This window comes from Bos indicus x Bos taurus, chromosome 25 (assembly GCF_003369695.1).
Source record: "Bos indicus x Bos taurus breed Angus x Brahman F1 hybrid chromosome 25, Bos_hybrid_MaternalHap_v2.0, whole genome shotgun sequence".
NCBI classification, from domain to species: domain Eukaryota; kingdom Metazoa; phylum Chordata; class Mammalia; order Artiodactyla; family Bovidae; genus Bos; species Bos indicus x Bos taurus.
In genome coordinates, this window is record NC_040100.1 from 39,051,150 (window position 1) to 39,063,874 (window position 12,725).

At 53.5% G+C, this 12,725-nt stretch overlaps 1 long non-coding RNA gene across 2 annotated transcripts; it reads left to right on the plus strand.

Annotated features, from left to right (window-relative positions):
- The first annotated feature begins 419 nt into the window (after nucleotides 1-419).
- LOC113883731 lies at nucleotides 420-10,555 on the plus strand. 2 transcript variants are annotated; one of them, XR_003508726.1, is made up of 5 exons: nucleotides 420-2,808; nucleotides 5,092-5,171; nucleotides 5,905-6,120; nucleotides 7,174-7,585; nucleotides 9,608-10,555. It is a non-coding gene; the product is annotated as an uncharacterized LOC113883731 (long non-coding RNA). The 2 variants fall into 2 exon arrangements; XR_003508725.1 differs by having other exon boundaries at nucleotides 5,092-6,120; nucleotides 7,505-7,585.
- Nucleotides 10,556-12,725: the final 2,170 nt, after the last annotated feature.

Consider the following 12,725-nt stretch of genomic DNA (forward strand, 5'->3'; position numbering starts at 1 on the left):
GCCACGTGGCACTGAGTCAGTGCCCCTGCCTGGAGTCCGGGTCTTCGTTCAGATCCTGGCTTTGCCCTTCCTGGCCTTTAGCCTGGACAGATTTCTTGAGCCCCCCAAATCCCCATTTCCTTGTCTATAATGGCAAAGCAGGTATTAATAACAACAGTCTTATCTCACAAAGCACTTGTGAGGGTTGATGATATGTGACCTGGTGTCTAGAATTCCTTGGCACATTTAATTTAATTTAAACACTGCTTGGTGCATTTAATCCTCAAAACCATGCTGTCAGAGACTTCGTTGCTAGTCCAGTGGTTAACAGTCTGCCTGCCAATGCAGGAGACTCAGGTTTAATCCTTGGTCTGGGAAGATCCCACGTGCTGCAGGGCAACTAAGCCCATGCGCCACAACTGCTGAGCCCGAGTGCACCTGGAACCTGTGCTCTGCAATGAGAGAAGCCGCCGCAGTGAGACACCCACACGCGGCAGCTGGAGAGTAGCCAAGCCTGTGCTGCAGCAAAGCCCCATGCAACCAAAAATAAAAAAATAAATCTTAAAAAAAAATGCTGTCAGGTAGAAAGTCACTGTCAGGCCCAATTTGTAGATGGCGAGGGAGGCTCAAAGAAGCCAGGAAGTTGGGCACGCAGCTGTAAAGCAGCAGAGGTGGGCTTCAGTGGAAACCAGTTCACCCCAGAGCCTTAGCTTCTAACCGCCAATCCTGACTCTGGGTTCTCTTTCTTCACCTCCTGTTCATTCATTCACCCATTCGGCAGTTATTTATGGTGTGCGTACTATCCAGGGCCGTGGCGTGAAGGAACAGGTGAAACCCCACTCTGTGCAGAGAGGAAGGCCTCAGTTCCTGCAGGAACTCCTGGAGGCAATTGCCCAGGCTCCTCTTGCACACTCGCTTCCTTGGAGGCACAGACCAGGATGCCTGTCTCTCCTCTCCACTGCTCCTCATACCTGAAGGTCTGCAGGCGCTGGACTGGATTAGGGTTTGACCCTTGTGAAGGAGAAGGAGGATCACAGCAGGACCTGTTGTAGGGCTTGGAAACACTGGAATCCTCAGGGAGTGGGACAGTGCAGTCACGAATGGGGATGCAGCTCAGTACCCCATTGGGGTACCACTTCACCCAGCAGATGGCGGTCACAAAAAAGGAGGGGCAACAGCAAGTGGTGAGGAAGAGAGGGAGGAATTGGAATGTTCTCCCACTGCTAGTGGGCACGTTGGGCGTATCAGGTGGTGGGGCCACTGGCAGTTCCTCAGGATAGAGTCACATTTGACCTGGCGACTTCACTCCCAGGTGTGCCCCCAAGAGAAAACACATGTCCACGAAAAACCTGTACACACATGTTCACAGCAGCGTTATTCACAACAGTCAAAAGGTAGAAACAGCCCGAAGGTCCATCAGTGGATGAATGGAGAAACCAACTGGAATATTACTCAGCCAGGAAAAAGACTGAAGTACTGACACAGGCTACCATGTGGATGAATGATATCACTTCTTTCAGCAAAAGAAGCCAGACACAAAAGACCACATACTGTATGATTCCTTTGCTCTGAAATGTTCAGAATAGGCCAATCCATAGAGAGTTAATAGGTGAGTGGTTGCCAGAGGCTTGGGGCAGGGGCTAGGGTGGCATGGGTAAGTGGTAAGCAGGGCAGGGTTTCTTTGAGGGTGATGAAAATATTCTAAAATGGATTGTGGTGAGGGTTGTACCACATTGAAATACTGAAGAATCACTGAATTGTATACATTAAAATGGTAAGTTATATACTATGTGACTTATATTGCAATAAAGCTTTTATTAAAAAAAAAAAAAATACTAGCCAGGAGCCTTCGCTGGGGGGACAGTGGTTAACACTGCGTTTCCAGTGCCGGGGACTCAAGTTTGCTCCCTGGTTGGGAAACTAAGATCCCACATGCCACACAACATGGTCAAAAAGAAATCAGAATAATTAGCCAGACTTCCCTGCATCAATGCTGACAGAAGGCATGAACACAAGAACTCAAAAACTTTCTGAGGAATCGAGAGACATTCTTTGGGGTTGCTTTGCTGTAGTTCTCGGGACACAGAGAAGTGACTGTAGATAAGGTTTCCGTTCATCCTTCAGACCTCAGCTTACACGTGACTCCCAAGAGAGACCCGCCCTTTGTTACTTGTCCTCTGTCTCAGCCTCTTCTTTCTTTCTTTAAGAGTTCTTCCTGCACTTGGAATTGTTGTCTGTGGAGCTGATTCTGACTCTTGCTGGGTCTGGTTCCGGCCAGTCAGGGGCTTGCTTCTTGCTTGCCCCATAGTAGGTGCTCAGTAAATTCCTGCAGCGTGAATGAACAGCAAGTACTGATAACAGCCGGGGCGCCGGGCTGGGGTCCACACTCCCTGCAGGGGAGAGAGCCAGCAGGGCGGGTCGGGGTGCCTCCCAGCCCCAGTGGCTTGCTTTTTCTCTGTTCCAGTTCCAGGAGAATGTCTCTGGAAAGGAAGCCCAAAGCCCGGTTTGGCTGGGAAGAGGCGGGCAGGGAGGGGAGCAGGGGCCGGGCGGGCCTGGGGAGGAAGTCTGCAGCCCTAGGCTGCCGAGGGCGCGGCGTCTGTGTTCGCACCTTTGGAATGTGGCTGATTCACTCTGGGGGGAGGCAGGCAGCCACTGCTGCCGCCGGCCGCCGCCACCGACTCGGATCCGACATCTGGAGGCTGGATTCCAGGAGGAGAGATGGAGTCTTGCAGGCAGATGTCAGCTTTGAAGGTCAAAGTGAGCAAGGGAGCCAAGGAGGAAGAGGCTGCCAGGGTCCCACGCTTCCCCACCCAGGATTCTGGGAGAGAGGTGAGGCCCCGTCCCCAGCCTTGTCCCAGCCCTTCAGCCACCAGAGCCCCTAAGGGAGCAGGACAGCCTGGGGCCCTCCTTCAAAGACCAGTTGCTTAAGAGCTGATGTAACTGCAAAGGCTGAGGGCCTAGCTCGTCCCTGCTGTCAGTGGCCTTGGGACACGGGCTTGCATCTCCCGGCCCAGTGTCTGGTGTGGCTTCACTCAGGCCGTCGCTCCCCAAGGCCTGCGAACTCCCAGCTTGCCTCTCCCTGGGGCTCCAGCGAGACCCTCAGCTTGCCCCTCGTTGGCTCAGCTGGGCCCAGCTCATGTTGGACACTTGGATGGGACAAGTCCGGGTCAGGAGCTCACTCCAGTGCATGGCTGACACCCCGAGAGCCACACAAAGAAGGTGGGATTTGGGGGTGGTCCCCCAAAGGAGCCAGTGCCAGAGGATGGGCAGAAGCCACTCTGTGAGCTGCCTCCACAGGACTGGCATCTGGCACTTCTGCCAGGCAGTGCACTCGGCCTTATGACCCTCACCTACTGGGGTGTCCCACTGGCTAGATTCCCTAAGCTCTCAAAAGCTCATTTTCTTCATCTATGAAATCTCATGGGATTCTTTTTGGGATTGACTGAGACCATGCCTGCAGATCCTCTGGCACCTGTCTGGCCCGGAGAAGACACAGAGCTAAGTGACCTTGGTGCCTTTCTCTGTCCTGAATCTAGGTGCTCTGTGATCTGCCCTGTGGGCTGAAAGAATGGTGTGTGCATGTGTGTGTGTATGTGGGAGTGAGCATGCAGGCTCCTTTCTCTTCTCCAAGGAATTTTGTACTGTCTGGCTTCTCCCTGGGTTAGGGACTACAGCGGGCAGAGGGTGGAGGCAGGAGGGACAGGAAAGGGCTGGGGGGAAAAGTGGGTGGGCATCACCTGCAGGCCTGCAGGTTCAGGCCTGCCCCTGGGAGTCTCTTCCCTGTGCCCTCAGCTCCACCAGGGCTGGAGGAGGGGCCCAGGATCACTCCTGGGAATGACGGTCTGTCCCTCCCTGTGCAGCATAAGCCTGCCTGGTCATTTGACCGGGGTGGGGTGTGTGTGTGTGTGTGTGTGTGTGTGTGTGTGTGTGTGAAGGGAGGGACCCAGGCTCACCCGTCTCCTATCCTGTCTCTCCTGGAACCCGGGGACCTGGGGGAGGGGGTGGCTCAGAAGGGGAACCCAGGCCCGCGGCTCCTCAGGAGAGGAAACCCGGTGCCCAGAGTGGTCGGAACCTCTTGGAGGCTTCAAGAGAAACCTGGAGGTTCTGGGAGGGTGGAGGGCCGGCCTCCTGTAAGCTTTTTGCAGCTATTTGTGAAGTGCAGCCCCTCCCAGAATCTGCTGGGGCACAGGACGTGCTCCACGGAGCGTGCCCCCACCCCACCCCACCCTGGGTTCAGCACCCTCCACTCCTGCCAGCCCTGCCTCCCAGCATCCCTCTGGGACACAACACATCTGGGCGTCTGCTCATCCCCACCAAACCACCCACATCCTCCGACTTAAGGACTTGAGTCCAAATGCTACCTCTTCAGATCCCTGCCAGCCTCCCGCACTCACGGTTATTCTCCTCTGGACATGGTGGGCTTGGCACTCCTGTGTGGAGCTTATCACCACATCAGCCCCCTCGGCGATGGGGGGCTCCTGCATCCATCCCTTGTCCACATCCTACGTGCCCTGAGCCTGACTCTAGGACAGGTGTCCCAGACTGCTGGGACCACGCTGCCTGGCTCTCTTCTCTAAGATTTTTCAACATGTTCATCTGTCTCTTTCATTAGACGACAGACTCTCTGAAGTTGAAGGACATAGTAACGAAAGCTACGTTTTCTGAGCTCTTACTAAGTGCTTTTTAAAAACTGAGGTATAATTCACATACCTTAAAAGTCACCCCTTTAAGATGGACAATCCAGGACTTCCCTGGTGGCACAGTGGATAAAGAATCCACCTGCTAATGCAGGGGACACAGATTCGATCCCTGGTCCAGGAAGATTCCACATGCCATGGAGCAACTGGGCCGCAACTACTGAAGCCCTCGTTCCCTAAGAGCCAGCAAGTTGCAGCTACTGAACCCGTGTGTACCTAGAGCCTGTGCTCCGCAATAAGAGAAGCCACTGTGATGAGAAGCCCGCACGCTGCAATTAGAGAGTAGCCCACCCCCTGCAACTACAGAAAAGCCTGCACAGCAACAAAACCCAGCACAGCTGAAATAAATAAATAAAGCAGTTTGTACACATAAAAAATAAAATTTACAATCCAGTGGATTTTAATGTATTCACAGAGTTGTGCATCCGTCTCCAGCATCTAATTCCAGAACATTTTTATCATCCCCCCAAAGGAAGCCCAGCAGATTCATCAACTGTAAGATGTGTACCATTCGTGTGGGGATTGATCATGGGGGAGGCTTTGCACATGTTGGGGCAGGGAGTAAGTGGAAAGTCTCTGAATCTTTGCTCAATACTGCTGTGAACTTAAAACTAGTTTTTTGGTTTGTTTGTTTTTTTTTTTTTTATTGATTTTGGGAATTTTCTGGTGGTCCGGTGATTGGGGCTCTGTGCTTTCACTGCACAGAGCCTGGGGTCGGTCTCTGGTTTGGGAACTAAAATCCTGCTAGCTGCATGGCACAACCCGCCCCTACATTGATTTAAAACAAAACAGAACCCTGAATGCATTAGCAGTCACTCCCCATTCCTCTCCTTCCCCACCCCCAACCACTGGCAATCATTAGTCTGCTTTCTGACTCTACAGATTTGCCTGTTTTGGACATTTCATATAAGCAGAGTCCTATAATATGTGGTCCTTTGTATCTAGCTTCTTTCACTGAGCACCGTGTTTTCAAGGTTCATCCACCTCATTCCTTTTTTATGGGTGAATAATATTCCACTGTCTGAATGGATCAGCATCAGTTTATCCATCTGTCCATCAGAGGACATTCAGGTTGTTTCCACTTTTCGTGAATAATGCTGCTAGGAACATGCATGTACACATTTTTGTAAAGATGAGGTTTTTCCAGTCTAAGTGTTTTTTTGACAAACACCTCATTTAATCCTCAAAGCAGCCCTGTTTCAGTGCTGACACGATCCCCCTCCGGCAGGTGAGGAAGCTGAGGCTCAGAGAGGTGAGCCAAGGTCACGTCACGGCTGGAAGCCATGGAGCCAGGACCCTCCTGCCTCCTGGTCAACAGACCCCGGTGTTTCTGCCTGTATTTAGCAGAGCTTTGCCCACTGTTACTGCACAGTAGATGTTGCTGACTCTTCAAACAAGGACCATGCACACCTGAAGTCCCAGAAGTCCTCTGTGATCTGTCAAGGTGAGTGGGTCACCTGCTCAGTGGTGATCCAGCGGCTCCAAGGGATGTGCGTTAGGGGTTACAAGAGGTCCCTGTGGCCATAGCATCATCATCCATGGATCCAGGCTGGACCAGACCCGGCCCTGCTCCCTCCAGATGCCATTTGCACCACCTCGGGGAGTACAAGCCCCAAACATTGCTGCCCTTTTCATTCACCTGCAGCCTCTTTCCTGGGGTTCCCGGGCTGCCTTACATCTCTTGCTTTCTTGGATTTGGCATGCAGCCCTGGGTCACCTTCTGGTGGGCTTTGTTCCTTTCTCCTTCCCAGGAGTGTGGCATGGTGGGTAACTGCTGTCAGATATCCCAGGTTTGAGTCAGCTTTGCCACTCCGGCTGTGTGGCTTCGGGCACGTTCCTGAGCTTCTCTGAGCTTCCATCTGCTCATCTGTGATGGGGGTCACAATAATAGACCCGCCGAAAGTCTGTGGGACTGACTAAGGGCAGGGAGATGAGCAGCTCGCGTTGTCCCCAGCACCTCGCACAGGCCTGGGAAGAACTCGAGGTCGGTCCTCAGGGCAGAGGCAGGCTGGCAGTGGGCCGGGGAGGGGGCAGGGAGCTTCATGTATCTCCCATGACTCAGTCCTGTTCAAGGAGTGGGGAGTCAAGGCCAGGCCTCTGAGGTCGGGCGCCTGGGGACCTCCTGTCCTCCTCCTCCCTACTCTGCCCTCGGCCTGCTCCCCACCCAGCGCTTCCGGCAGTGCCGGGCAGGGCCTCACGCATTCTCCGCTGGCCGCCTGGGCACGCCCTCCAGCCTTCCCCAGATCCGCAGCCCGGATCTGCAGCCCCGTGGCCCAAGGGCTCGGACGCTGGCCCACCGTGGACCACCTTGAGTGGGTGCCACAGCCCACAGCCTAAGGCAGAGGGGCGGTGATGAAGAGAGGGGATGGGGGCGGAGGGAGGGTCTTTTCTGGCCGCTGGAGCGGAGCTGCAGCTCCTGCCAGGGAAACCCTCTCTCCTCTCTGCTGCCAAGCCTTTCCCAGCCCTGCCCCTCTCCCCTCTGCTTCTCAAATTTCAGCTTCTGCATTACTGGCATCACAGCCTGCCGCTGTGGTCACTGCACCAGACAGACGTTAACCCCCAGTGTGCTGGTGGGAGCAGTGCGGCTGCACGTGGGCGTGTGGTCCGGAGAGGCCGAGGGAGGAGACCGCCACCGGGAAACCTTCCTTCACTCCAGCCAGCTTCCCCTCCAGGGAGCTTGCTCGCCCTCTTTCTCCCTGTCCACCCAGACTTGAAGCCAAAGCCCTCCCTGACCCTTTGAGTTGCTCCTTCCCTTGGCTGTCTGGCCCTGACTCTCATCCACAGCACGTGGGTTCTTTATCACCGTGAACCTGGCCTTGTTTCAGCAGATGGGGTTCTCGCCCTACACATCCTTCAGCTGCCCTCTTGCACCTGGCCTTACCTGGGCAGGGCTGGACCCCTGGGACCAGGTGAGTGAGTTCTCAGCCTGATGGCTATTCTGGGGATGATCACAGCCAGGTCGCTGAGAGGAGCCTGAAGGGAGCCAGGCACTGGTACAGACTGGCCAGGTGACCCTGGCAAGTCCCCGGGGAATAACAGGATTGGGGGTCCATAGTGAGGATGAAATGGGGGATGCAGGTAAAGCCGCCAGAGCAGCAGGTGTCAGGCACACGTGCGGCCCAGACTTCTCGTGCCCATATACACAGGGGCCTCCTGGCAGGCTGAGCCCCCCTCCCCAGGGAGAGCTCCTCCTGTTTCCCATCAGCTTCCCCTCGAAGCCCACCCAGGTCTGCTTTCTCATCAGAGCAGACATCCGTCCCTCCCCTGGCCCGTCCCGTCCCATCCTCAGATGGGGCTGGACGTCCTGCCCTCTCTCCCCATCCCTGTCTCCTTCAGAGGAAAGCCTGCAGCCCAGAGGGAGACTGGACAGCCTCTTGAGCTCAGCAGCACCCCTCTAGCCCTCCTCCCTGATTCTCCTGCTTCCTGCTTTCCTTTTGAACCCCAAATGCTCCCTCCCGGTTTCCTGTGGCGCCTCTGCTGACCCTTTGTCCCCTCCGGCCACAGTTCCCTTGGTGCCTCGACCGACTTAGCCTCCTTTATATTGACCGGAGGCCCAGAGGCCCCGTCCTCCCCTCCGCCTGCACCCCTGGTCCCCTTTACTGCTGTGCTGAGACCCAGGCTCCTGGTGGGATTTTTGTAACTGCTCTGACGGCTTACAACCAACTGAGGAAGTGGTCAGCCAACCATTGCTGTCTAAAATGGAAAGTCCAGCCAGGATGGCCATTCACTGAGTTTTTATAATGGGGATGCACCCAATCAAAGCAGACAACCTGGCTCCTCCTAGTCGACATGTTGCAAAGCAGCAGAGGAACATTTCCCAGGGTTGGGGAGTGGGGGAGCCTGGACAGGGCGAGCTGCTGGAGGAAGAGAAGAGAAGCCAGGAGGCTCCCCACCATGGGCTGCAGTGTCGGGCCTGGAAACACGGAGTGCGAGGGTGGGACCAGAGAGAGGGGACAGGGGACATGTCACAGGTGGGCTCCAGCCCCCTTGTCAAGGGCTCACTTGTGAGCAAAGTGAATCAGATCAGCCTGTTAGAAGGAAGCGGGCATCTGGAGATCGGGGTCTGGTGGCCGGGGGTTTGAGGCCCTGGGGGTGTGGGAAGCTGGGTGGTCAGAGCTTCCACCCTGGTATGTGTAGTTGGGTTTCCCAGATGTACTCAGGGTGAGCCTGGACAAAAAACATTGTGTGTGCTGGTCGCCCCCTAGTGGTTGGGGGACCCCCGTCTTGTTGGCCCAGGACTCTCCCTGTGGTTAGGGTAGGAAAGGGCATTGGCCGGTATTGCGGTTTGCTCCAAACCCCAACAGAGGCGTCTGACCCCCATTCTGCCTTCCTGGGAGCATTTAGGATCATCTCCCAGGCAAGGGCTTTATGCTTCTATGGGGTCTAATCCGTGCTCCCATAGCTGGTATCTACACCCCTCAACCCCAAGAAGGCCGGGATTCCCCGTGTGCACGTGAGCATGCTGGGGCCTGAAACATCAGCCGGAGCCCGAAAGGCCATCTTGTCCATCCACCTGCTGCTTCTCTCACGTTTGTGTAGAGGATAAAGCTTCAGATTAGGGTTGGGGCCCCCGTTTCTGCTTCAGGCTCCATCTCCAATTCTCTGTACTTCCTGAGGGAAGTTCCTTAACTTTCTCTGTACCTCCTTCATGGTCTCCCCTCTGTGGCAGCAGAATTCTTCTATGACCCCCCCAATGACTTTTGTTCTCGTGAACTCCCTACATTGGGTGTGGGTGGAACCTGTGACCCTGGCATCACTCCCGTAATTAGGTTATAAGTTGCCTAAGAGATAGGTTATCCAAGTGGGCCTGACCTAATCACTCAAAGCCATTTAAAAAAAAAAGATTTTCTCCAGCTGCTTGTGGAGGAGGAGATTAGAGAGATTCAAAGCCAGAGAGGGAATTGATGTGTGGGACCCTCTCTGTTCCTCAGATGGAGGGACCACAGGATAAGGGCTTGAGGATGGTGTACAGGAGCCGACAGCCCACGACGACGGGACCTCAGTCCTACAGCCGCAGGAACTGAATCCTGCTGACAACCAGTGAGTTTGGAAAACCATCCAAGGCCCTGATGAGATTGCAGCCCTGCCAATGCCTCAGTTTCACTCGGCAGGACTTTGAGCTGAGAGCCCAGCCATGCCACGTCTGGCAATGATAAATGGTACTGTTCGTGTCCGACTCTGCAACCCTGTAGACAGCAGCCCACCAGGCTCCCCTGTCCCTGGGATTCTCCAGGCGAGAACACTGGAGTGGGTTGCCATTTCCTTCTCCAGTGCATGAAAGCGAAAAGTGAAAGTGAAGTTGCTCAGTCATGTCAGACTCTTCGTGGCCCCATGGACTGCAGCCTACCAGGCTCCTCCATCCATGGGATTTTCCAGGCAAGAGTACTGGAGTGGGGTACCATCGCCTTCTCCATTTCAAGCCAATACATTGATGGAAATCTTATGTGGCAACAGGGAATAAGTCCATCATCGTTCCAAAGAGGAGAACAGTATTCTAGATGCAAATGTAGGATAAAAGTTTAAAACTGAGAAAAACCCGTCCCCTGCTCCTCGGGCGCTCTGTAAAGTGGAAACCTGCCACAGCCTCTGTGCTGATGGTCCCCCCTCCTGCCCTCCTGGCTGCAGTTTAAATCCATGGTCTTAGGGCTCACGTCTCTCGCCTGAGCTTACAACCAGCCTCAGAGGAGGGCAAGTGTGTTCTGGAAAGGGTAGCACTGATGGCACCTTGAGGGCAGTCACATCCCACTGTGGCTGAAGAAAGATGCTCTGGAACCCTTTGCTTTAGGAGATCCCTGAGGTTTCTGGGGCTCCTGGGACTTCTGGAAATCTTCAGGGTCAACAAAGCTATTTTTTTAAAGAAATACAGCTGTTTAATTTAATAGCTTTATTATATATAATTCACCCATCTAAAGTGTAAAATTAAGTGGGTTTTTTTGAATACAACCAGTTTTGTAACCATCACCACAATCGATTGAGAAGATTTTATCACTCCCCCCAAAGAAACTCTGTACCCTAGCACCCACCCTCCATTTCCCCCTGACTCCCCCTCATTCCCTTCAGTTCAGTTCAGTTCAGTTCAGTCGCTCAGTCGTGTCTGACTCTTTTCGACCCCATGGACTGCAGCACGCCAGGCCTCCCTGTCCATCACCAACTCCCAGAGTTTACTCAAATTCATGTTTGAGTCGGCGATGACATCCAACCATCTCATCCTCTGTCATACCCTTCTCCTCCTGCCTTCAATCTTTCCCAGCATCAGGGTCTTTTCAAATGAGTCAGTTCTTCACATCAGGTGGCCAAAGTTTTGGAGTTTCAGCTTCAACATCAGTCTTTCCTATGGATATTCAGGACTGATTTCCTTCAGGATGGACTGGTTGGATCTCCTTGCAGTCCAAGGGACTCTCAAGAGTCTTCCCCAACACCACAGTTCAAAAGCATCAATTCTTTGGCACTCAGCTTTCTTTATAGTCCAACTCTCACATCCATACATGACCACTGGAAAAACCATAGCCTTGACTATATAGACCTTTGTTGGCAAAGTAATGTCTCTGCCTCATTCCCTGGCAACCACTAATCCACTTTCTACCTCTGTGGATTTGCCTATTCCAGACACTTCATAGAAATGAAATCCTACGATATGCAGCCTTTTATGTCTGGCTTCTCTCACTGGTCGTCACGTTGTCAAAGTTCATCCACCTTGTGCCATGTATCAGTACTTCATCCCTTTACATGCTGAGCAACTCTTCACTGGGTGAATAGACCATGGCTTCTGTATCCAGTCATCAAAAGAGCCTGTTGCTCATCACTCTTCCTACCTGGAATCTGGGAGTGGGGCTGGGGGATAGGCAGCAAAGGGGAATGGGGGGAAGTGGGCTGATTGGGCTTGGGTTTGACAACATAGAGGAAGGAGGGCAGGGGTTCTGCGGTGTCCTAGCCACACTGTGGCCCCTGGTTCTTTCCCCTAGGCTGAGTCAGTCCGGTCCCCTCTCCTGTTCTCCAAAGCATTGTCTGCCCCAGGGTCTCCAGCCCCAGAGTCCTGCTGCAGGTGGGCCGGCTGTCTGTCAGCTCTGTAATCTGCATTTCTGATCTTCTGCATTTCTAACACCAATTGTCCACTGGCAGTTATTTGATGACAGTCTTCACAGAGACTTCCCTTTTAAAGGGCAAACTGTCTGCAGGCCAGTTTTCACATCAGATCCTACCTGTGAGTGTCTTTACTATAAAGCGGGTGAGCACCATGATCAACAGAAAAGAAACTTGCAACATGCTTGCTTCCTTTCACTGTGACAAGTTTTTTTTTTTTTTTTGGCTGTGCCACAAAGCATATGGGGTCTTAGTTCCCCAATCAGGGATTGAGTCCGTACCCCCTGCATTGAAAGTGCAGAGTTTTAACCACTGAACTGCCAGGGAAGTCTCATTACCATGACAAGTTTGAGCAGGGGAAGGGGAAAGCTGGGCCCCTCCTCTGTCCCTCCCCTGTTCTCCCTGGCCAGCTACCTCTGGCCACTGTCACCCATGGCAACCCAGTGATACCAGGAAATACCGCTTATTAATGCTATGACAAGCCAGGTGTGCCAGTGACTTCTTGTGACAGTCAGCCTGCAAGCTAGGTACTATAGGGCTTCTGTTTTACAGACCAGGAAGCTGATTCAGGTTAAGGAACTTGACTGCGGTCACCCTGATAACACCAGGAGCTGGGGTTGGGGCAGAACCTCCTGGATTCTGAGTCACACTGCATGGCCTCAAGTGCTTTCTGGAAACCCTGTGGTCCAAAGAGTGAGGAGTGTGTGTAGACAGAGATGAGGTCTGAAGACTATGGCCCCGGGATATCTCAGATGCTAAGCAGAAAAGAGCTTCAAGAAGGTCATTTAGGGACTTCCCTGGTGGTTCAATAGTTAGGATTCCTTGCTTCCATTGCAGGGGGCCCGGGTTCAATCCCTGAACAGGAACTGAAAAAAAAAAAAAAAGTCAGATACAGTGAAGACAGGAAACAGAGCTCCTTGGAGTCACCAGTGAGAGCAGTTTTCATGGAGTCCTGGCTTCGGATGGAGT